The 22,206-nt window shown below is 46.7% G+C and overlaps 1 protein-coding gene across 3 annotated transcripts in view; it reads left to right on the top strand.

Annotated features, from left to right (window-relative positions):
- The window catches only part of Slc7a1 (solute carrier family 7 member 1), a 70,685-nt gene that overhangs the window by 21,919 nt on the left and 26,560 nt on the right, over positions 1 to 22,206 (top strand). Inside the window, exon 2 of one of the 3 annotated variants that reach the window (XM_048800775.1) lies at positions 7,882 to 8,008. The gene's annotated coding sequence lies outside the window, so the exon portion shown is untranslated. Of the gene's footprint in view, positions 1 to 7,881; positions 8,009 to 22,206 lie in introns of those variants that run through there. The other 2 variants (XM_015484182.2, XM_048800776.1) reach the window with 2 other exon arrangements.

The raw sequence follows: 22,206 nt of genomic DNA, 5'->3' as shown, positions 1-22,206 counted from the left end.
CTCGTTTCCATGGTGGTAGATCTTCTGTCAATCCTTCTGGGTCCTAGCAAGTGGAATAAGTGGGTCCTGTGTAATAAGGATCACAGATTGTATTTACTAAGTCATGGGAGAGTGCACCAGCCTGGAGTCCAAGTGTGTGAGCCTGTATTTTCAGGGAAAACCATCACTGAGATGGAAGAGAACTTGAAGAAGCTTGGCCTAGACCCTCACTGTCCCTGAGCCCTGTCTTGCTCCCAGGGATGGCTCCCCGACCTCCCTGGAGACATTCCCCCAGGCCTCTCTGCTCTCTCTGCTGCTCATGTTGGAGACAGCCCTGAAGTATGTGTATGTTTCCCTAGCAGCTTTCTCACCTTCCCAGTCGCACCTTCTTTCCTTGCTGGCAAAGACTGTTTTATATTCTTGGTTTAAGTCACTGGCAGACAGCCATGTCCTATGTCCAAAATCGGGTCGTTGTGCCACTGTCTTACCGGAGCAGCTCATTAATGAAATAGTTCTTTTAAAATATTGACAAACTGTGTAATTAAGAGCTGATTATTTACATGTCAAACAATTCTTCATTGAAACTGGAGAATTTCTTTAAATAGCAGCTCCCCCTGGCTGCATGTATCTATTTGTGTAACTGTTTTGGCAGGAAAATCTCAAAACACTAGCTCAGAGCCAGGGCCGCTAAGAGCAGAATGAAACCAAGAGAAAGGGCTTCTGGAATTATGTCGTTTACTCCGCGAAATTCCCCCAAATATATGTATTTCAAAAAGTGCTTCATGGGCTCATATGCATCATCTCCATTTCTGGATTCCTACAGTTCCGTGAGCTTAGCTTCCCCACTGGGAGAAGTGAGGAAACTGAGATTCAGAATAATTCGTCCAGCTCCTTCAGTATTCTGTGGTTGGCAGGTTGATACCAACGTCAGCTTCAAAACCTTTGCCTCCTGTTCCCTTGCGTCTCAGTGTATTTGCTAAGTGGGAGGATCATCCTTATATTTAATTAAACTTTCACTGTAATAACACTATGGCCCGCAGCCCCAGGGGACTTATTATAAGTCTCGGGAAGAGTTTTGCTAGTTTGAAAATAATGGAGAGCCAGACACCCTGAGGTTCGAGCCACGTCTTCACTCTGTGTCCACTTTATACAGCCGGGCTTTTCACGTGTGAAGTGGTGTAATGGCTGTGTAAATGCAAAGGCTTGGTTTGAGCGTTAGGTGAGGTCACACACCTACAGTGCCTCAGGAGAGGGCAGTGGTATACAGTAGGTGCTTGATGTTATTGTAGTTATTATAGTAGGTGCTTTTATCATTATTGTGACAGTGGCGCTCTGACTTCACGTGCTGGATCAGAGGCGGAATCAGGAGGCTGGTTGGGAAATGACCGAGTGGAAAATCAGTGTGTCCTTCCATACCTCCTTCCTGCGGCCCCAGCCCTCCCTTCCTCTTTCTCCCACTCTTTTCCTGCCCTAGCCTTTTTTCCTTTGACAGTCCAAGAAGATTTCTGCATTCCATGGCTAGTTGGTCCCTTCAACCTCTTGAAACTGTGATTTTGTTTTACAGATGATTAGGTGTTGAATAAAGAGGTTCACGGCTCACTGGCCAGGACAGTGTCCCTGGGTGAGGAGCTGCCTTCCCCACCCTGGGAACAGGGCCTCTCACCAGTGAAAGCTGGCTTCTACTCAACACCAGAGCGCTGTCTTTGATGACAACAGGGTGTTTTGATGAGATGGCATTTGGGCCTTAATTCTACCTTCCTTTGGTGGCAGCACCTGTCTGTGAAGTGGGGCTGGGCGTCCTGCCAGGAGGCTGTCGTGAGCACCCTGGAGATGCCTGACGGGCCCCCAGCACCAGCAGGTACCTGGCAACCCACCTCTTCAGACGCAGCCTCCCTCCAGCCGTTCTAGAAGACAGCTCACTCCTCGAAATGAGAACCCGGATTAGTATGGGAAGCCTGTCTTCGTCCGCACTCCGTCTTTTAATCCTTTACCTCTGTCTTCCTCGGCTTGCCTCTTAGTTATTCTCTGTGCTGCTTTGGGGACATCCAGAGCTCTCCAGGGACGTGATGACAAGGTTTGGCTTTCTCAGGAATGTGTGCACATTTGCAGATGCTGTTTGTGGCGGTTGTTCTCAGAATGTCAGTAGTGAATCATTTAACAGCTCAAGTCAGTTCCACCTGTAGAACATTGGCAGCCCCCAGTTCTGTGCAGTAAGACAGAGTTTCTCCACCTTGCCATGATGGATAATTCTTTGGAAGGGGCTGCCCTGCATTGTAGGATATTCAGCAGCATCCTCGGCCTCTGCCTGCTAGTTGACCCCCTTCCCTCGATTGTGACAGCCAAAATCTCTCCCTCCCAGTGTCTCTAGCCACCATTCTACTTAAGCTGCTTATCTTCAGATTTCTGAGCATTTTGCATCTCACAGGAAGGAGGAATCGTCAAATTTGGGGCCACATGATGCTGGTGAAGAGTGGGCTGCGGTAGTTTTAGTTTAGGAAGGGTTGGGATAGGATAACTATCTTGCTGTCATCTCCTTGAGCACATTTCCTTTAGAGTTTGTAATTTTTACCCCCTCATAAGTATTGTGGAACCACAAATCTCTATATATAGATTGTGCGGTCTCTCAAACAACTTTCACATTTAAATTTTTTTGCTTCCTTAGGGGATGGATAGAAACTGGTATAGGTCCCAAATAAAGGTGGACTCAGGAGGGACATGAAATGAGGAGAATACCACAAAAAAGATAACTATGTAAGGCAGTGTATATGTTAATTAGCCAGATTTAGTCATTCCACAGTGTGCATATACTTTGAAATACACTGTGCACAGTAAATGCATGTATATTTTTGTCTGTTAATGTAAAAAGAAAAGAAATTAAAAGAGGCAAGATATCATATTCTCAAGCAGACAGTGAAATCTATTCTATGAATTTGTAGAAGGAACCGTGATTGACAACTGTAAAACCCACTCTTGCCAGGTAGAAGACAGTACATTTTATCAATGAGAAAATGGTAAGTGGGACTATGTGGTGCTGTGACAGAACTGTGGAAGTGGGAACATGTTTCTGGTAACTGTCCAAATCCGTTCCTTTTGAATATTTCATTTCACTTAATAATAGTCTAGATGAATCTGAAATGTAGTGTGTTAACTTTCTGTTACTGTAACAAAATACATGAGATAATCAACTTGAAAAAGAGAAATGGTTTGTTTTGGCTCACAGCTTTAGATTTTCAGTCCATGACTGATCGGCCTGGTTGCCTTGGGCCTGTGGTGAGGCAACACATCATGGTGGAAATACGTGGTAGAGCAGAATCACTCCCTTCATATCTGGGAAGCAGAAGAGAGAAAGGGGCTGGGGTTCAGCTCTCCCCTTCAAGGGTACACCGCAATGACCAGAAGACCTCCCATCCCAGTAGGCCCCACCTCTTAAAGGTTCTACCCCCTCCTAATAGTGCCAAGCCTTCAACACACGAACGTATTTTTAAAATTCCCACAACAGCACTGCCCCTCCAGACCGGAAGGCTGAAAGACAGGAGTCACTATCAAGTTCTGTGTGCTTCTCCAGATCCTTCTGTGAGTGTGAACTCAGAGCGTCTGCAGGCATAGCAACTAGGCGGCCCGTTCTCAGCGCGCCCCACGGGGCTGCAGAATCCTCAGGACAGTTCTGGACTCTCTCCTTATTCCCTGGAGTTGCTTTGGGAGATCCAGAGTGTGCCACTTCCGGTTAGTGTTTCATACATGCTTATTTTTTTGAAGAGATAATCCCAATAATCCAACGTAAACTCCGCAAAGACAGGGACTGCTTGTTCCCTGCTGCGAGCCCAGTCCTGGCACTCGGTTCATACTTGTGGAATGAAGAATGTTCTACAAACTCTTTCTTGAGCACAGTGGCTCTGTAAGTTACCAGGAAGTTGGGCACTATGTTTACCAAATAAATCCAAGGACATGGTTAGTTGGTGCTTCCATTGTACTTCACGGAAAGATCCGACTCCTTCTGACTTGTAAATTGGTCGATGCAGTGTGTTGTGGGTTGCCCGTGTGTGCCAGGTGTCCACTATTAACATATGGCCATGCAGCCACCTGATGTCATGGTCACACTCTCACGGTCCCCACTGCTCCCAGAAGCCTGTCAAAGGCAGTGTTGGAACGCTGCTGGCTATATGTACAAAATGAACGAAATTGGATTCTTTGGGTGTGAGGTAAAGCATTTTCTTTATTCTGCTTTTAACAAAGGGATTCTCGAATCTGGGAAATTAGATTGGACCGCTTGGAACATTCTTGGGTTAAGAGAAGCAGTCCTATGAATTGTTGGCTGTGCATTCCAGTCCCGCTAATCCTGATGAGTCCGTCCTGGATTAGCGCATGGCGGGCCTTTCCTGGGACTTCAGTTTAGCATGAAGGGCTTTTACACTGTGACAGGAGAATGTGCCTGCAGCGAGAATCCCTTGGGCAGCCTGCTTGATTCATGGCTAATGAGGCAGGAGAGAAGCCCTCCTGCCTCCCCGTGTCCAGCCTGCATTCAGCTTGGCTGTGTTCACTTCGCTGGGCAACTCTCCAGCTGTGATTCTCAAACTGTGTGGTCTCAGCACCCCTCCTGCTCTCTCTTGAAGATTCCCGAGGACTCCCAGGGGCTTTTACTTGTGTGTGTTGTATCTATCAGTTTTTTGCCACTCAAAAATGATGATTTAGAACAACCGTATATTGGTCCTTCCACAAATGACAACAAAAAACTATTTCATGTTAACTATAAATGTTGTTTTTATGAAAAATCAACAGTTTTCAAAACAAAAAAAGATCCAGTGAGAAAGAGTGGCATCATTTTATATTACTTATGGATCTAATGTTTAGCTTCATTAAAGAAACTTTTTTTTTTCCCCCATGCTGGGGATGGAACCCAGAGCTTCCTCATGGATGCCAGGCAAGGGATCTACCACTGAACGACATCCCCAGCCTTATCTGGATTCTATATCTGCCTCTGCATTCAGTCAGTTTTGATGTGTTGTTTTAGCTTGGTATGTAAAGAAAATATGGCCTCCGAGGTATGTTCTTAGAAAAGGGTGAATGCTTTCGTAGCTTTCTTTCCCCTTTTTTGTTAGTGCTAGGGATTGACCCCTGGGTTTCTTGCATGCTAAGGAGGCACTCTGCTACTGAGCTGCACCCCAACCCACGGTAGTTCTTTTAGATAACTGTGATTACTATTTTTTGATACTATGTCAAAACTCTACAGCCAGTAGTTGGTTCCCCTGTGGAGTCTGAAACCATCAATGAGCTTTTTATACTCTAAGACCCATGGATGTTTTACACTTTGAATCAGTGCATTTTCCTGCTTTACTTAACTATATAGAGCTTATAAATCTACACATTTCACATGTATTTTTTTTTAAAATTTTTTTATTATTAGTTGTTCAAAACATTACATAGCTCTTGACATATCATATTTCATACATTTGATTCAAGCGGATTATGAACTCCCATTTTTACCCCGTATACAGATTGCAGATTCACATCGGTTACACATCCACGTTTTTACATACTGCCATACTAGTGACTGTTGTGTTCTGCTACCTTTCCTATCCTCTACTATCCCCCCTCCCCTCCCCTCCCCTCCCATCTTCTCTCTCTACCCCATCTACTGTAGAAGGGAATTGCATGGTAAAGGAAGGAGACCCTCATTGTTCTACAAAATTACATATAAGAGGAAGTGAGGGGAAAGGGGGGAAAAAAAACGAGAGAAATGAATCACATGTATTTTTTTAAATATCACATTTGTTAATATCATTCTGAGTGTCATCAGAAAATTCAAATTTCAAAAGCTGTTGAAATCTCGGTGATGGCTATACATTTTGCAGAATTCTGATTTTTTTCTTCAAGCTCATCTTTCATCCTTGGCAATGAAAGTCAGTTCTAGATTCTGTCCCTGTAGCTCCAGAGTTACCTCCTGAGGCGATAAACCTTGATCACGACTCTTGGCTCTCCCTCCTTTCTGTGAGAATAAACTGGCTTTCCTGTCTTAGCAAGAGAATTTGACGACTTTTCTCCCAGAGCCCAGTGCTTTGACAGTTTCTACCCTTTTTTCAACCTTTTACAATTTTTTAAAAGTGGGTTAAGTAACACAAATTTATTACCTTACAGTCTGAAGTCTGAAATGGGCACAAATCTAGGAGTTGGAAGGGCTGTGTCCCTTTCTAGGGACTTTGGGGGAGAATCTCTGTCCCTGCCTCTCTGTTCCCACAGGCTGCCTGCTTTCCTTGGCTTGTGGTCCCTTTATATATTCATGAATTTTGTTAGTTGCCCAGGCTGACTTTCAACTTGGGATGCTCCTACTTCAGGCTCCTGAGTAGGTGGGATTACAGGCGTGTTCCACCGTGCCTGGACTTCCCCATATGTATTCAAAGCTAGTGATGCTAATGGTCACTTGTTCCCTCTGCAACCTGAATAGGCTGGGTGACCTGGCATATCCAAAGGACATTTTGGGGGTCATCATCATGTTGGTCACACTCAAGCTTCTTCATCTTTGCACTCTTGCCCGTGTGTGCCAGGTGTCCAGTATTAACATCTTCCCACTCTCTGGAACATTCCTGCCCTCCTTCCTTCTGTGTTTGTGAACTTGTTCTCCAAATGTCACCTCACTGCAGAAGCCATTCCTGGGCCTGCAGCTGCTTTTTGCTGGCACATTGTGAATCCCCACCTTGGTGCCCAGCTTGCAGTAGGATGTTTGGACGTTTGGACTGTCTCCCTGGCTGAGCTGTGAACCTGACCTCCCTGACCTTCGTTTCCCTCAGTCCTCTTGTGGCACATGAGGGTCAAGCAATAGCAGCGATTTGACATTTAGGGACATTTGTTTATGGGCTGTGTTTGGATATTATTGAATTAATGCTCAGTTTGTTGGTGGGATAAGGTCCTTACAATTGTGCAGGACAGTGTCATTCTTAGAAGTTATTGAGTGAAATACCTAGAGGTCAGGGGTCAGATGCCCGTAACAGCTGCAGCTCACTGACCACATGGTTCATGGGGGCAAGTGTGTATTTACCTACAGAAAGATAAAGCAAAAATGGCAAAATGTTAAAATTTTAATAAGTGAAGGGTTTCGTTTAACTTTTCTGTAAGCTCAGGCATTTCCAAAATAGAAAGTGGGAAGGGATGAAATGTCACTGTAAATGTGCAGAAGGTTTTGGTGGGAACAGAACAGGATTCTCATGGTTGGAGATCACTGGCTGCTCAAGCTGTTGATGGGTGCTGTTTGCATTCTTGGCGTAATGAGAATCCTCTCTGGGTTCACATGTGGTGCGAATCGCACTCAGGCAGCTTAATTAAGCCTCACAGGCACTTCCAGGCCCTGGTCAGCTCCAGCGCCTTTCCCTCTGGGACTGCAGGCCACCCTCTAGTCAGCAAGTCCTTTTTTCATCATCAGATTGCTGGTGTTTGAGGGTGGGCATGTACTTGGCACGGACATGCCGGCTGGCCCATCCAGGACTCCATCACCAAAGGCCAGTTGTGTGAGTTGGAGTCAGATTGAAGAAACCAGCCATGGCTTTCTGCCCCAACCCCTGCCCATGACTTCGACCTCTGTGCCCTGTATTTGTGGAAATAGCCTGTGTGACACTTATGTGGTCCTCTCTGAAATGGGAGGTTCTGTTTGTCCAGGTGAAATGGTGGAATCTCCAGCTGGGTCATCTGGTCTGATTTCTCATCAGCCCCCTGGCTTTCCCCACTATTCCCTGTGCCTGGTCGATGCCTGCGACGGGACCTTCCTGCCTCCCCTGTGTACCCCTGGCACCAGTCGGCCTTGCAGCTGGCGGTCTGCCTGCTGCAGGGCTGAGCTGACTCTCTCCTCCCTCCGCCAGCCCGTCGGAGGTTCTGGGGCCAAAACAAAGCACCTGACAGCTCTTCCTTGTTTTGCAGGAGTCTGAAGCCCCCCGCCAGAGCCGTCCAGAGACGTCTTGGCTGCCAGGTCCCAGTAATTCTCGGGAGAAGGTGATAAGTCCTCACATTCTGTTCCAGGTACAGTGTGCCATCAGCCCCCCAGCAGGTGATCTCTCTGTGCTAGAATTTGTGACTCACTTTTGACCCAAGTTAACTGACAACTGTAGACCTAAGTCATTGTCTTTCTTTCTTTCTTTTCTTTTCTTTTTTCTGTGCTGGGGATGGAACCCGGGGCCTTCCACTTGTCAGGCAAGCGCTCCACCACTGAACCACACCCCTATTTCTGTCTTCTTTTTAAAATTCTTCAGGCTTCTTGAGTCCTTTGGTCCTCACTGACACGGCAGGAAACAGGGCTGCCTTCCTCATCAGTGTGTCTTACAGCCCTACATTTCCCCCACACAGAACTCTTGATGCCCCGTAGCTGACAAGTCCTTGTAGCCAGAGTGGTCACCAGGGCACACTCTGGGTGTAGGATTAGCTTCAGGCTGTCCCCTCCTCAGCCCTGGCCAGGTGCCTGGGCAGTGCTGTGTCATGCTGCTCTGAGCCTTTGATTTCTCTGCACAGCGCAGTGGCATCTGCTCTGGGTGCTCCTTCTTGACTTCTGGAGACTTTGCATATCTCAAGGTCAAGGGCCAGTTCCAATTTCCTTCCTTTTGAAGAGCTATTCTTGCTGTTCCTCAGCCTTTCACTTAAGAATTCTACACTGGCTGGTTCCCGGGTTTCAGGGCTACAAGAAGCTGCTGTAGCTCAGTTTGTTTGAGCCTGGGAGTTCTGAGTGGGGAATGTGGCAGTGTTATGGCTTAGGTATGAGGTGTCCCCCAAAAGCTCATGTACGTATGAGACAATGCAAGAAAGTTTCGAGGTGAAATACTGGGTGATGAGAGCCTTACCCTAATTAATGCATTAATCCCACTGAATGCATGAGCTGGTGGTAACTATAGATAGGTAGGGTGTGCTGGAGGAGGAAGGTCCCTGGGGGCATGCCTTTGGAGTATATATTTTGTCCCTGTGAGGAGAGCCCTCTTTGCTTTCTAATTGTGTCTTGAGCTGCTTTCCTTTGCCACACCCGTCTGCCATGATACTGGACTTCATATCAGGCACAGAGCAATGAAGTTGGCAGTCTGTGAACTGAGACCTCTGAAACCATGAGCCCCAAATAAACTTTCCGCCTCTAAAATTGTTCTTGTCAAATCTTTTAGTCACAGTGGTGATGCTGATTAGATCTGGGGAGGTCAAGGCTGGCCAGGGAGGCTGCTCATCCCCCATCTCTCTTTAAATAACAGTAGCTTCAGTTTTATCTGAGTCTTGTATTTGGGTGCAAGATAGGATGTAGAATAAAGGGTTCCACCACAGACGTATTTTTAAAAGTTATTGCTCTGGTTATTTCCTATTAAACTTAAAAATCGAATATGAAGACTTTATCATTATTGTCATCATCTCACAGTTTTTTCAGTTAGGACAAAGCATGGGGTAGAGTGTTTGTGTGTACAGGAGCATGTATATAAGGAGTGTCATCCTACCCTTCTTCCTCTCCCACACATTCATTCAGTCATTTGTGGCCATTCATGTCCTTAATTCCGTCCATTGCTATGGTAAAAATGTTTACATAATCAGGATCAGCAGCCCCAGCTGAGTCTGTAATCAGAAGGACTTTGTGGGGGATGTAGCCAGTGGCCTTTGCCACATGTGAGTAATGTGGAGGGGGCTGACTTGAAGTGAGAATTAAGGGGGAAGGAGGAGGGGCCTCCCATAAGCGCCAGTTCCGGGGACGATTAGGCTATAAGTAGGCACCTTGCTTATGAGGCTGCTGCAGCCTTGTAAATGTCAGAGACAAAGGTGCAGAATTGCCAGGTGCACTTTCCCAGAGACAGCAGGTAAAATTAGATCCTTGCCAGTGGGGAAGTGGGAGGATGTTCTGCCTAGGCTGAGCCATTGTGTGCTGGACCCTGTGAGCCTCCAGGGTCCTTTTCTTTCTTTCTTTCTTTCTTAATTGACTTGCTTATTTGGTAAAAGTGCTTAAATTAGAGTGGTTCATTCTGCTGCTTGCCCTGGCTGCACCAGTCAGACGTGTTTCTGCTGTCCTAATAGAGTGTTGGAGAACATCCTCCATGTTACCTGACACCAGGGCTCCACGTTGACTTCTGAGGGCAAAGCCTGACTCGGATGTCGGGTTCTGTCTTCTCTGGCCGGGAGCTTCCTGCCACTTCCCCAGCACCTAGGAGGGGAGAGCACATAGTAGGTGCAAAATAATTATCTATTGTGTTACCATCCAGGGGTTACCATCTAGGGGCGCTGGGTTTGTTGTCTCATTCTGCAAAAAAAATGATGGACAGGCCACAGAGGTAGCAAGCAAGCAGCAGGTTTATTGCAAAAGTGACAGAGATAGACTTCTCTGGAGAGAAGGGGCCCCGAGCTGAGAATCCTTGGGGGCATTTTGGTCTTTTCTTTTTATAGTCTCTAGAATTTCCTCCTTTCCTTATCTTCTCCCCTGTCCATGATCTCCTCACCACTATTGATCCATGCCCCCTCTGTACATCTGTTTTAGTTTTTCTATTGGGTCCCCAGCTTAGGAGCACAAGTACAGAAGTATCTGTCTGATTGGATCCTCTGCTTGTGTCCATGAGCACTTTCATCAGGCAGGAAGTGGACCTCATCAGAGACCCTCTCCATGCTCCTTTGTCCTGGGCCTGCACCAGCCTCCTCACGGCCATCTTGCACTGGCTGCCTAAGCCTTTCTATCTCTCCCCAGATGGATGCTTATAAATATAGTTGCTTTCTTCTTTCTAGACTGTGAGCTCTGCAAGGACAGGGACAAGGTGTGGTTGCATCTTTTGTACCTCCTGTGAGTCCTCAAGTGGTGGCCCAGGATAGAGACCTTCACGATTTTTTTTTAATGAAACAACAGCCATTTGATATACACCATTTTCCTAGAAAGAGAAAAATTATATTCAAATCACTGAACCTTAACCAAAGAAAGGTAGTTTTAGGTGAAGTAAGGATTCGCCCTGAAGCAGAGACCCTTTAAGAAAGGTGGAGCTCTGGGGTTTAGTTTGGAGAGGGTTAAGGAGAGAAGAATTGCACACTTGCTTATGATTACACATGATCATTTGAAACATGTATTGGTCCTCCATTGCAACAGCTTCAAACCACATGCATCTATTTTCTCACAGTTTCTGTGGATCAGGAATCTGCATGGCTTAGTCAGGTTCTGTGCCTGGGGACCATGATGCTGTGGTCAAGGTGTTGACCAGGGCTTGATTCTCATCTGGAGGTTCTCATCTGCTTCCAAGCCTCCTCAGGTGGTTGGCCAGATCCATTTCCTCATGGTGTAGGTCTGAGACTGACCTGGCTGACCTGGAGGCTGCCCCAAGCTCATTGCCACGTGGGCTTTCCCAGCGTGGCTACTTGCTTCATTGAGCCAGTAAGAAGGCTGTTTGAAAGCTGAAGCCTGGTGTAATGTGATTAACCACAGTTCTTACCTTTGCCATGTTCTCTAGGTCTGAAGCCAGCTCCAGGCCCCACCCATACCGGGAAATTAGGGGGTGAGGTCCTGGGGCCGTTTTGAGGGCTATCCATTGCTGATCACCCTTCCTGGCTCCTTGAAATATAGATTGAAAAGCAGTTCCCATCCGCTGTCTATTTTTGTAAAAAATTATTTCATTCTTTTCTCTTTTTTTCTACAATAATCCTGATTTTTAAAACTTTTCACAGCTCTGTAGGCCCACTTATCCTCCAGCCAACATAGCTGTCCTTGGGCCATCACTGACCTGCTGGCTGGTGACTGGCTCCAGAGTGCATGGTAGGTTAAGTTGTTCTTTGTTAGCTGCCTCAGGGTCTAACTGATTTTATTACATTGTGTAGGAAAATGTGGTCCTGGGTGTCCAAGGACTTGCTCATCAGTGAACTTGTAGCAGGCAGGATATCTTTCCAGTAGGTTTTTCTGCAGCAGTGGGGACCATCAAAGGTATTACTTAAGGCATAAGTTGGAAAGTCTGTTTTCAGCTTTTTAAGAATTCCTTTTAAAGGGTGTAGCTCAGTAAAAGAGCTTGTGGTTGGCATGCTCGAGGCTCTGGGTTCGATCCCTAGCACCGTAATGGAAAAGGCAAAAAAGCCTCAAAAAAAAAAAAAAATAGTGCAGTCATTTGTGCATGCTGTTCTTGCTCTCTAAAGTGTAAGAGTCAAGTTATCCACTGTCTGGAACATTGAGTTGAGTATTGAGAGTCTCCAGGTTCAAGTTTGAGTAGCATTTTGCAGTGACATCTCTGGCTATAGTGCTGCCCCAGAGCCTTCCAAGGAAGCAATGCAGGTGGCACAGCCTGTGACCTATGATAAAATATGGTCTGTGTCACAGGATGAGAGCCCCTTTGCATGTAACGCTGTCTAGTGTTTAGTGGAGGAGGGAGATTTCATTAGTAGGAGGTGGCGGGTCCCATTTATTCAGCATTTGGAATGCCGTGTTCATTTCTGCTCCACCTGGTCCTTTGGTGTTTCCTGTTTTTTGATCATTCAGTCAGATACTCTGACATTTGAAGACCTTTGTGTCATTGGGCATTTACTTCCTGACATCTGGAAGGAATGTCGGACAAGTCAGATCCCCTTCTTTCTACTAGAAGCTGATTTGTTACTGCCTACTCGGGCACCTGCTCTAAGTTTGTTACACAAAGAGGAAACCTCATGACTGGGAAAATACGGCAGGTGGTGGTTGAGGACTAAAGATAGGCAAGGCGTGAACTGTGCCAGGAGGCTGTGGCATTTCTTTCAGATTATAAATGCTTTCCTTCTGCAGCAAATGTCTGAGATTTTGCCAACAGTGAGGTACGGTTGGGAATAGACCAGAAAGACCTACCATAAAACATGGCATTTCCTGCTTAAGGATTATTTGTGCATGACATATACCTCGTAGATAATTTCCATGGTAACCAGGGGCGTGTGTGTTATATGTGTCTCTCAGAGCTGTATGGGGGCGGGGCTGGGACAAATGGCAGGTAAATATAAAAGGTCATGGCATTTGCTTGTGCAAAGGTGCTTTATTACTTGGATTAAAATATCACGCTCAGAGGCAAATGTATTGATCTGTTACCAGAAAAGGAAGTCGAACATCAAGTAACTGGAAGTCCTACGGTTCAGTTTTTCTCTCCAGTGTCTTTCATGACAGTACCAGATAAATCCTCCCACAGTATTATTTTGTTTTGATGCCCTTATTTTATTTTATTTTTTAAATTTTAAGGTGTAGATGGACATAACTTTTTCATTTACTTATATGTGGTGCTGAGGATCGAACCCAGTGCCTCACACACGGTAGGCAAGTGCTCTACCGCTGAGCCACAACCCCAGCCCCTGATGCCCTTCTTTGATTAAAATTTTTGCCTCTAGGGCTGGGGCTGTAGCTCAGTGCTGGAGTGCTTGCCTATCATGTGTGAGGCACTGGGTTCCATCCCAGGACCCATGAAATAAATAAAAAAATTAAAAAACAAACAAATCAATAAAATAAAGGAATATATTTATGAAGAAAGGACAAACCTTAAAATAAATTTTTACCTCTAAGTGGAGGTATAAGTCCCTCAGACGGCTGGGCAAGATTCCCCTTCGGGGCCATTCTGTCCCTTCCTCCTGCTCCTCACTGGCCACTGGGCACTGGCCAGTGCTGCAGTCCTACCTGGCTGCTCTCTGGTGTGCCACAAGTGGATCCACCGAGGGTGCTGTGTCCCCCCAGTTAGGTGATAGGAGGAGAACCCCAGAGTTCGTTCATGTCACTCATGTTACAGCACAAGGAGGTGGCTTAACAGCCTCTCCCTCTCATTCTCTCCCTCTCCCTCTCAGCAGTCGCCAGCTTTGGAATAACCTATAAACCATTCTGTTTTTCCTTAAGTGTCCTTTGGAACCCCTGTTGGCTCCACCAGTATGGACTAGTGTGAGACTGGTTGACTTTGAAGACTATTTCCTCATCTATTCGGATTGAGGCTCAGAGACAATGGCTAGAAACACAGCTAGGAAGGGGTCAGGTTAGGTCTGCTGATCCAATCAATTAAAATATGATTGAATATTAACAATTTTATATGGTTCAACCTGATCCTATATACAAGACTATTTAACTCAAGTTAATATGCAGTGGTGGCTTACAGCATCTGGGGCTATTTTGGCTTTGGGGACATGGGTGGGGTGCTTGGTGTAGGTAGTAGAATTTGCTCAGGGCTTTCTGGGTTAGTTCACAATGAATTTCTTTTTGCATTTAATTTTGGAAATTTTAAGCCTATACAAATATACAGAGAACCATAATAAAATTCCATGTTACTTATTATCAGCACCTCTTGGAGGGGCGGCGGCTGCTTCTTTTTTTTTCTGTTGCACTCTGGGCAAGTGCTCTGCCACCGAGCTACATACACCCCAAGCAAGTCAGAATCTTGAGATGGCTTTGACTTGTCTTTGTACCCTCCTGCTTTCCTTTTTTCCATTTTTTAATTTCATTAAAGGAATTTCCTTTCCTTAATTCAGAATCATCAGTGTACATTGATTATAGAAAAAAATTTGTCAAAGTGCAGGAAATAAAAACCACCTGTAATCTTCTCCCCAGTGACAACTGTTTGGATCCCCATTCCCCACAGACAGTTCTTTGTCTACCTTTATTATTTTAAGGGATGCTAATGTGCTATCTTGACACTTCCCCATTTTTATCAGAGACACAGTATAGCCAACATCATATTGAATCTGTCTGCCTTATCTAGCTCTTTCTTCTACATACCTTTTCCAAGCCTCTGCTATCTTTATGCCTTCTAGGACTTTCTGCCACATCCCTGGGTGGGTCCTAGAGCCAAAATTATCCACTTTTCCTCACTCTGGAATAAACCTCAGACTGCTTCAAAGCCAGTGGGTCTTGTCCAGCAGGAAGGGAGTGGATGGGTTATACTGACTCATCCCACTGTGTGTGACTAGTAAGCAACGTGATTTTACTGGGATGTCGGCAGTTAAGAAGTTGTCACCTGACCCAAGTCAATCTTGTATCTGTAAAATTTCAGATAAAGCAACAAAAAAGGAAGACTTGTCAGGCAGCAGGGGGAGGCTTGGTCAAAGTTGAGGCAAAGCTGGGTGCAGCAGTGTACCCCTGTAGTCCCAGCTGCTCAGGAGGCTGAGGCAGGAGGATCACGAGTAGCGGCCAGCCTGGGCAACTAGCCAGGCTTATAAGAAAATGAGCGAGATGGTGGATGAGCTCACATCCTTAGCATGCGCAGGGCCAGAGTTTGATCCTAGAACTACCCATCCCATTCCCAAAACAAAAAAAGCTGAGTCAGTTTGGCACCTGTCATAGGTGATGGCTTCTAGAACTAGGTGATCTGTCTCCATTCCTCCCACTACTGGTGACTTAAGTGATGGAGGCCATCTGTCTGCCACCTAAGCTCCACCCTCCTAGTCCCACGAGAGGACTAACTTAGCTGCTTCATTGATCTCATGAAGTAAAGGAAGTTGTGTATGTATCCGGCATGGCTCTAAATTAAGAGCTCGCAGTTGATGTGAAGTCTGTTTCGTGGACGCCCCCAGTTCTCAGGCCCAGGCCCCTACTGAGTCTAGTAAATCAGCATAGTACTTGGGAGGCCTGCGTGCCTTCCTGTGCCCCACTCCACAGTGCGTGGATGGATGTTTATTTACATGCCACCAAAGTGAGTGCGATTGGCAGTCACTTGGCAGTGGAGCTCTGTGTTCCTGGGAGAAGCCATTACTGTCATGCATTTCTGCCCAGTGCCAGGCGGCTCCCGGGTGATGGTAGAAAACGCCATCCTGGGACTAAAGTGCTCTTCACTCACATCCCATTGGCTCAGGGAGGAATCGGCTCTCCGGTTTTCTCCAGTGTTTGTGAAAGCACACCTAGGAGTTCTCCCACCCGCTTCTCGTTTTTCATGTCATTCTCTGATTTGGGTAAACAGCATTGGAAAGGATCAAGTGCAGTGAAGGAGGTGGAATTCACAGTGACTGTGGCCAAGCCTGGAGGAATGAAGGCCCCAGTGAGGTGAGCCCTGAGCCTGCTGGATGGCCTGCCCTCTGCTTCCCTGGCGCAGAGACAATTGACCTGCAAATTGTAATGGAGATTTAAAAGAAAAAAGTTATTACGAGGAACTAGCGTGGTGATAGTAATGCTTCTTAGCATTTGAACGAGAGCAAATTTTCTTTCAGAGTGTTTCCTAACGCGCTGTCTCATAGTCCTTATAAGCAACCTGCAGTACCATCCCCATTTTACAGATGGGAAACTGAGGCACTGAGTACTGTGACTTGTTTTAGACAATGAATTTGGGCCTTACAGAAACTCAAGACAGGGAGAGTCGCACAGTGGAGCAGGAAAGAGGGTCTTGTGTGGGTGCCGAGGGTAGAAGTTACCTGTGAACTTTACCCAGTGGTCCCACTCCTCAGCACATACCCAAAGGACTTAAAATCAGCATACTAGAGTGATGCTTGGGAACTAGGTCAAGGCCTTGTAGATGACTTGCGTTGCCTGTGTTTGAGTTTATGCTAAGTAGCATCTTTGCACATCTATATTCATTTGTAGGAGCAGAAACTTGCATCTTGGCCAATCAACCATTACGTATTTACTATCTGCTGCCTACTAGGGGCTGTGGGACGGAAGAGTGACTAGAATGTGGCCTTTGCCCTGGAGACCACTGCATTGCGTTAGTGGGTGTCGGGGGCTCAGCCCCTGTGAGGCAGGTGCAGTCCACTCCACCTGACCACAGTGCCATCTGTCCCCACTTCTTTTCCACTCTACCTCTCCCCACCCAGCCATGCTATCCCTTGGGCCCTGTTGATCCAAAGCAGTCCAGGGCTCTGAAGGGAGGAAGATGATCTCGGCCGCACCTGTCCCTGGCTGTCTGCCCTTAGGTGGTTACCTGGGGAAGTGACACTGACACTCTGATCTGTGGTGGGGCCTGGCATCACTATTTTATAAAATCTTCCCAGCTGGTTGTGATACACGCCCAGGGCTGAGAGAGTGGTGCTCAAGCCTGGATCCTTGTCTCTAGAACACATGGCACTGCTTATTTGGTGACGTGGCAGGAAGATTAAATAAAATACATTGCATGAAACCTCTCTTATGGCTGGTGCCCCAAGATGCTCGTTGTTCTTCATTATTACTGTTGTTTTCTGATTTTAAAAGTAACACCTCATTGAAGACAACATGACAAGTGCAGTAAGGGGGAAAAAGACAAAAAGGAAACCGCCTGTAATCTGAAGACTCATCTCAGTCACTACCTGGATGTCTTCCGCCCACAGACACACCCCATATGCACCCACTGGGTCCTGTGCCTGTTGACCTGGTGTGTGGCGGTGACATTACAGCTATTGAGAATGGGTGGCAGACAAATCACTGTTTCAGCCACAGATTCACTATAAAGCTCAGCTCTGTTCTCTCCTGGGTCCAGAGTCCGTCAGCTCTTGCCCTGGGGGTTATCTGAAGGTGTGTGCAGGGTCCTCTCGTCCCTCACGTCCTTCATGGTAATCTTGGATCCAGGAAGGATTCCCTGCCCTGGCTGAGAGGTGAGGCTCCCCTGTGTTGGGACCTCTGATGAGTTGTTCCTGGATTGATTCCCGCTGTTCTTGGACCATGGCTGTGCCATTCAGACATCACGTTCTCCCTGTGCCCACCCATGCCAGGCACCAGAGGTCACACTACCTACAGTCTGTGGGATTTAGGAGAATACATGTCTGGACTCACATTTCTCCTCTGGACGCCACTGCCCTGGCTGCTCATTCCTGGAGCCATTGTGTCTGTTCGTTTTTGATGGCTACATTATTGCACATTTTACTGTATGTTATACACAATTTTTACTGTTATCCAACAAAAGGATTTCCCTTCTTTTTTCCACTTGGTGACATCCAGAGTGATTTTAAATTTTATTCAGCCTGTGTGAGTATGATCTTCATGATGTTCCCAATTACAGTGTTCTTAACCTATAAGGTAATACCTTCTGTACCCTGTGCATGAATAGGGTCTTTGTGAATCGAGTTTCCCTGTGGTATATATTAAACTTGCTGAGTCTTTCTGTTAGCCACCCCCAGCAGTAGGTAGTGGCTCCCAAGACTTGACTTTGTTTTGTTTTCTCTGAACCTTCTCTGTCAAGAACCTAATAACTTGTGAACACTTAAATTCTCAGGGAGCTTAAACTATCTCTCTTGGCTCCATTTTTGATGTTTTTGATAATCTTTGATAATCTTAGGGGCTGACCATGCTCCTTTCTTCCCTTAGTCTCTTTCTGCCCATGAAGCGACTTTGACTGCTGCTTCCTGGGACCTTATTCGCTTCTGTCATTTTCTCTCCTTTCATACCACCAGTCTTTGCCCTAGTGTCTACCAGGCCCAGATGCACCCTGATATATATTTTTTTAAATTGAAGTTCTGGCACCTGGGCCTCCTAACATCTGGAGGGAAGTGGTTCCTGCTTTGAGATCACTTCCTTCCACACCACCTCTTCCCTGTCATCGATTCTCCTTCTCCTCCCCCACAACGACCAGCACCCTAGAGCTCTTTTTTTGGACCCTTCCTATCACCTCTGGTTCAGGTCACCCAATCATAAGCACTGTGCCCCTGCTTTTTAAAGCTGCATTCACCCTCCAGGGCCCTTCACGCGCCCCTGGGGCAGTGCCTACATGACAAGTCTGTGGTTTCCCAGCTGCTCTTGCTTTAGGGGAGGGGAGGTAACTACTGTGACTTTGTGCCCACCCGACTCGTGGTCTCCAGGAGTGCCAGCACTCAGCAAAGACGGAGTTTCTTCAGCCCAGTACAAATGTAGATGGCATTCTCTCTGCCTTTGGAATGATAGGTTGTACTCTAGATATTTCCTACCAGATGCCTGGTGGGAACTGGTGGTTTGGAACCTGAGCCATTTGGAGGACCTAGTAAATCTTCCTAGTGAAGGGGTTAAGGGTTAAGGTTTTCTTCCAAGGATGACATTTAGGAATATGGTCTCGCAGCCTACTTCTGACCCCTTTCCTCCCTCTTTCCCTCAAGCCATTAAGCTGGAGTTTTGAGGGATAGAATCAATGATTAAATTTGAGACTAAAAAAAAAAAATCACCCCAAGTGATTGTGAATCGAGTTTCCCTGTGGTATATATTAGCCCACCTTACCAGAAATCTTTAAAACAGAGTCCAGGAAGATCTTTCTCTCTGAAATCCTGACTCATGGGTCATTTCACTCCTATTTTTACATAGTGATTACTATAATGAAATTTGGAGTTAGACTTTCTTTGGGAAAGGGACAGATTTTCTTTTCTTTTCAAAGAGGATACCACCTAAGGCTGGTGTTCTTCAATAATAGGTGACTAGGCAGTTAAGATGCAGCTGACACGCTTGGTGTGGCAGAATTCTTGTCAAAACTTCAAATAGAAGTACAAGTCAACGGTTGTACAAATTATCCCTCCCCATAAAAAAGGGCAGCGTTGTTTCTAGATCATGTTTTCAAAGCATGCCTGCAGCTTTCCATGCCGGAAGTCTGTTTCTACCTGACACTGCCGGGATTGGCATGGTTAGATTCGTTTTGTGCAGTGAAGTGTAGATTTTTTGCCTCACTGTTGGTTGAACAACTCGCTTCGGAGTACTGGCATGAGCAGAAGTGTAACGTGTGCAAACTGCTGATAGAAAATGCCAGTCGAAGAACAGTTTTTTGCAACACCTCCAAAGAGACACAAAGGATGCTTCTTCAAATAAACCCCAGGCTGAGTTATCTTCTTTCTCCTGACGGGGGAAGTAGAAATGAACACCTAAGTTGCGACATTGATGTTTCCCCATTATCAACTCTGCCCCTCTACCCTGCAATGGGATGGTGTTTATGTTCCTGCACCTTCAAAGGAGTTGAGCTCACCCTCACCCCAGGTAGCAAGAGATACTTAAGAAGTCATCAAGGGAGAGGTGATGGAAAGTGAGTCCACTGTCAGAGTCCCTGCTGGGCCTTCTCCCACTGATGCACAGAGCATTTCCCAAGTGCCAAGGACAGGACAGAAGACAATGAGCCACCATTTGCTTATTCAAGAGAAGTGAACTGCATCCATGTGGTCACGATTGTCTCACCAAAGAACTCCCTTTTCACCTTGTGTTGAAAAACCAATATCTGTATCCAAATTTATAGTATTTAATAACCTGCCTCCTTCATTTTGAAGGTGGAGTTGAAGTTTGACCAGTGGTAAGTAACTTGGTTCTTTGAGCAGCCCTTTCGCTGGCATGGGCCATCTGCAGGGGACGATGTGGGTACATGTGTGCTTATGTGTTTTCATCCATGCGTGTCCAAGTGGGTCATCTTGTCCTAACACAAGGTCCCAGGATTCACATTCTGTTCTAAGGAGGCTTGGAATTCTGTTCCTGGGGCATGAACCCCTCAACAAGAATCCCACTTCAGGCCCCTTACAGCTTTTGGTCCTGCCTAGGACTATAGCACACTTTCTGGAAAGGAGTGGGAACTGTGGGCCGGCCTCCCAAAGGGCCCAGGTCAGAAAGGCAGAGCCTATCGAGTGGTGTTGTCTGTGCCTTACATCTGGCTTTTGGAATCTGCCCATTATTAAGAGGAAATGAAAGCTGGAACAGGAGGGAGCTGGTGGGTACTGTGTCTGTCAGTCCCTCCAGCAGTCACATCTACCAGCCAAATTCACAACTGTGCAAGTACATGGAGCTTACCCACACCCACTTCCCATTACGCTCCTTTCTATTTACAGTTCTCTTCTTGCCATAAAGAGTGATGTTGCGAAGTGCTCTACAACTTGTTTGTTGTTGTTGTTGTCTGCAGTGCTGGGCCTTGAACCCAGGGCCTGCACACGCTAGGCAAGCACTCTCCCACTGAGCTGCACCCCAACCCTGCAACGGTTTTTGCGCTCTCAGCACAGCCACTGAGTGGCATGGCAGTGCTGTCCCTTCGCTGTCAAAGAACTTCACCACCCCAGAACTGTTCACTCATCAGTTTGTTGTGATTTATACTTTGACTTGAGTAAACCAAGCTAAATCTTCTACAAGTGAAAAGAGAAAAGCAGTTCCAGGAGAAATTAGCTGCTGGGCTTGCTTTAAGAGGGCTAGAACCTTCCAGAGCCTTCTGCAGGCCCCAGCAGCGGCAGGGCCTGCAGGTACCTCCTGCTGTTCCCTCCTGCCTCCAGCAGCCTCCTCTAGACTCTGGAAAACCCCCTTCTTCCAGGCATCACGGGCAGCTTTCTGGAACACCTCAGAATCTTCCCTAGTGTGCTTCCAGGGGGGTAGCATTGCCCTGCTGAAGGCACCCGGAGCCATGAGCCTCTCTGCTTGTTCTCCTGGGCACCCCCCTCAAACTCCGATTCTGTGATTTTTCCCACTCAGCTGCTGCTCCACAAACAACGCTCTTTCCTTTTCCTCCCATTTCCCTCCACCTGTCCCCACCCTTGCCACACCAGGATATCATTTCCCCCCCACCTGCAGTCCCACCGGAACCCCAAATGAGCCAGGGCCACTGGCGCCTTCAGAACTGCGACCTTATTTGGCACTTGGCTCATCTGTAGTGAGGGGATTTCCCGGTCTAGCTTCATACTTCACAGATCTTCAGATTTTTTCCCCTCTCTTCTGGTTCCGTTAGGTGAGGCACAGGAAGAACCACTCCCAGTTCTTCCGTGACCTGGAGTTGGCCAGGGACATGAACAATGCTGAAGGGACCTGAGCCTGAGGTCTGGGAGGGAGGGTGCATGGCGTGGTCAGGCGGTGAAGTGTCTTAGGTGGCTAGGCAGGGGCTTTTCCAGATGTGTGGTCTCCCTTTAAACGGTTTCCCTTACCGATGGCTTAACTGCAGCTGAGTTAGGTCAATAAAATAAAATATCAACTGATAAAGATGGAAAAAAAAATCAATGGTTTATTTCGTGGTACCTCAATGGCCTCGTGTCATGATGTTACAGCTACTGACCCATGTTGACACCTAAACTGAAGTCCACACTTTACTCAATTCCTGTAGTTTCCCCCTGTGGTTCCTTTCCCATGCCAGGATCCCACATTGCACTTAGTCCCCCGCCTCTTTAGGGTCTGGCAGAGTGGCTCTGACAGATTTGTTTTTGATGACCTTGACACTTTTGTGGAGTACTGGTCAGCTACCTTGTAGAATGCCTGATGGTCATTTGCCTGGTGATTTTCCCAAGGTTCTAGTGCGCTACGGGTTTGGGGAGGCAGACCCAGAGGTACAGTGTCCTCCTCATCACATCCCATGCTCAGCATGGCTTCACAGGGTTGATGTTGACCTTGCTGGCCTGGCTAAGGCCATGTTTGTCAGGGTTCTCCAAGCACAGGAGCTGTCCCCCCCTTCCATACTGCGCTCTGTGTGAGGAGGTCAC

The sequence above is a fragment of the Marmota marmota genome, unplaced genomic scaffold, assembly GCF_001458135.2.
Source record: "Marmota marmota marmota unplaced genomic scaffold, marMar, whole genome shotgun sequence".
Lineage (NCBI taxonomy): Eukaryota > Metazoa > Chordata > Mammalia > Rodentia > Sciuridae > Marmota > Marmota marmota.
This window is presented reverse-complemented; position numbering and strand designations above follow the sequence as displayed.